General features: G+C 43.6%; 3 non-coding genes across 3 annotated transcripts; 1 reads left to right on the plus strand and 2 right to left on the minus strand.

Moving 5' to 3' along the window:
* The first annotated feature begins 1,812 nt into the window (after positions 1–1,812).
* TRNAV-AAC lies at positions 1,813–1,886 on the plus strand. Its single transcript has one exon. It is a non-coding gene; the product is annotated as a tRNA-Val (tRNA).
* A 75-nt stretch (positions 1,887–1,961) lies between these two features.
* TRNAI-AAU lies at positions 1,962–2,035 on the minus strand. The gene has a single exon. It is a non-coding gene; the product is annotated as a tRNA-Ile (tRNA).
* A 66-nt stretch (positions 2,036–2,101) lies between these two features.
* On the minus strand, positions 2,102–2,175 carry TRNAI-AAU. The gene has a single exon. It is a non-coding gene; the product is annotated as a tRNA-Ile (tRNA).
* Positions 2,176–3,160: the final 985 nt, after the last annotated feature.

Below are 3,160 nucleotides of genomic sequence, written 5' to 3' on the forward strand. Positions count from 1 at the left end.
GCGCCCCCCTCTTTCCTTCCCCTCCTCTCCCCCTTCCTTCCCCTCCTAGTAGGAGTAGGAAAGGAGGAGTCCTACTCCTACTAGGAGGAGGAGGACTCCTCCTGGCGCGCCCAACAAGGGTCGGCCGGCCTTCCCCCTCCCTCCTTTATATACGGGGGCAGGGGGCACCCCATAGACACACAAGTTGATCTACGGATCGTTCCTTAGCCGTGTGCGGTGCCCCCCTCCACCACATTCCACCTCGGTCATATCGTCGCGGAGTTTAGGCGAAGCCCTGCGCTGGTAGAGCATCATCATCATCACCACGCCGTCGTGCTGACGGAACTCATCCCCGAAGCTTTGCTGGATCGGAGCCCGGGGATCGTCATCGAGCTGAACGTGTGCTGAACTCGGAGGTACCGTACGTTCGGTACTTGGATCGGTCGGATCGTGAAAACGTACGACTACATCAACCGCGTTGTCATAACGCTTCCGCTTACGGTCTACAAGGGTACGTGGACAACACTCTCCCCTCTCGTTGCTATGCCATCACCATGATCTTGCGTGTACGTAGGAAATTTTTTGAAATTACTACGTTCCCCAACAGTCCGGTGGCGGCTTCTACCATGGATTATCTGCCTGAAGGCCTGCTCAGAGAAGAAGAGGAGCATCGAGGATTGGGGAAGAGGAGCGGCATCAGCGAAGAAGATGGGCAACCATATGTGGCCTATGAGGATGAACAGATTGGAGAGATAAGAGATCAGGGGAGAGAGAGAGAGGAGATTTTTTTGGTGTGCTATATCTATGATGTGATGGCAGTATGACACCTCATCGATCCACACCCTCCCCTTCCAACCAATCAGGACGAAGCGCACAGATTGTGTGTTTCTTCATTAGGTGGCTCTGCTGAGTGTACACTCGACTAACATTATTTCCTTTTTTCTTTTAATTTCTTTTCTCTCTTTTCCTTTCTTTCTTTTCCTTTCTTTCTTTTTATTTTCTTTCTCTTATTTTCTTCCTTCTCTTCTCTTTCCAACCCACTTTTGCTAACTTTTTCGCACACTCGTATTTCAAATTTGAATTATATCCATTGAAATCCTAGAAATACACTTATAGTGAGCTAAATATAGCAAACAAATCCGGAAAGATGCCAAAGTTTGGCATGGAATATGTGATGGTCTATGTTGGGTGTATACAAAAAAAAATCAATGTCAACCGACGAAGCCACCATCACCGTTGTCATTGTTTTGCCAAGAGCAAGCATGCAAGCGCACACGAGCGCTGCCGCCTCTCCTGAGGACGCGGGGCAGCCCTTTCCGTCATCCCTCTTGTCCCCTCCAATGATGTCTTTGCGGTTGAAAAACATGTGAATCTTTCCACGAGAAAGAAGCAGCAGCGGGAGTGTGTGTTCTACATATATTATCATCTGGTGATGTTAGCGGAGTAGAGTGCTTTACAAAAAGAATGGAAGATATGCTCACGGTGGTGTCCTCACCCCCGATTTGGTGGGAGTAGGCACTGGGCTATAATGTTGATCAACTATTTTCAGTGGCGACGCAGATACAGGGATTCCTAAAACATCATGTATTCATGTATTCATGTTGGACATGTATATTTGGGTGTATTTTCCATATGCTTCGATCGGTACCCATCTAAAATTTATTGTGGGTTTACGTCCATACATCTTGGTATATAATGTTGTGACTTCTTGGCATGGAAAATGTAAAGGACACACAGTCTTGTGAAGATAGTGGACCAACAGCACATGATAGTATGTTTGTCTTGAACAATGTTATCAGCTTAGAAGCATAAACCCGGTGAAAATTGTATCAAGGGTTCGTGGTGTAGTTGGTTATCACGTCAGTCTAACACGCTGAAGGTCTCCGGTTCGAACCCGGGCGGAGCCATCTAAATTGTTTTTTTTCTTTGCATTTTTACCATTGTGCAAAAGAAAAAGTAAAAGAAGAAAAAGAATAGGTTAATGGCCCATACAGGTCTCCAACCTGTGACCTTCGCGTTATTAGCACGACGCTCTAACCAGCTGAGCTAATAGGCCTTTTTTTTCTTTGCATTTTTACCATTGTGCAAAAGAAAAAGTAAAAGAAGAAAAAGAATAGGTTAATGGCCCATACAGGTCTCCAACCTGTGACCTTCGCGTTATTAGCACGACGCTCTAACCAGCTGAGCTAATAGGCCTTTTGTTTATCAAAGATTATTCATTCATACTTGTAAAATTGAACACTATCCTTGGCTATCTGAGAGAACAAGAATGATCTGCAAAATGCTACAACAGATCTTAGTCCTTGGCTATCTAGGTTTCCATTTCACTATCCTTGTTTGTAACTGTCTTTGGGCCTTTTTGTCATTCTTTTGCTGACACAAATCATCTTGCAACAGCAACGTAGTGATAAAAGCCATATGTGCAAGCCGGCAAGTAATGACAACTATCTATACCCACTATAAGCGTTCCAATAGAAAATAATGACTCTCGACTTCTGCATCACAAGATCTACATAGCCTTTTGTGGGGGAGCGAGGACACTATCTCCTGGAAGTACTACGTTTTTCATGGTATCCTCCCTTCTCTGTTATTGGATAAGAACATAACGGCTGGCATGGAGCAACCAAGACGCCATATCAAATACTGGCCACCTCACTTTTTTTTTGAAAAGGATGATGACCCCGGCCTCTGCATCTGACCATCATGTCATTCTTTGGTTTGCAACGTGTAAAGCCATGGACACATGCACAGGGATAAAAGTTGTACATCAATCTTATGATGAGAAGAAAAAAAATTAAGAAGAGGTTGAAACGGAAGAAAAATCATCACCAGGTGCAAGTCGGAAATCATCTTTGCTCCTAGGAATAAATCTTCGTCCTTGTCTAGTTCCCCATTTAACTGTACATGCTTGTTAATATTTGTCATTCTTGGAATCTTTTTTGTCACTGTTTCTAACCTTATGCAATGTGATGTGTGCGCAAATCATCATGCAACATTTACATAATAATAAAGCCTAATATTATTATACAAAAGGAAAAAAATTACACAAACAAAAATTCAATTTCAGTTTTTGCTTGCGTATGCATATGAAATACTGGCGTTCAAAGTCGTACCATGTGCGTATGCATTTGAAGAATTGTGTGTTGTATGTTGTTGCACTTGGTTTGGTTCTTAAGAAAAG

This window comes from Triticum dicoccoides, chromosome 3B (assembly GCF_002162155.2).
Source record: "Triticum dicoccoides isolate Atlit2015 ecotype Zavitan chromosome 3B, WEW_v2.0, whole genome shotgun sequence".
Lineage (NCBI taxonomy): Eukaryota > Viridiplantae > Streptophyta > Magnoliopsida > Poales > Poaceae > Triticum > Triticum dicoccoides.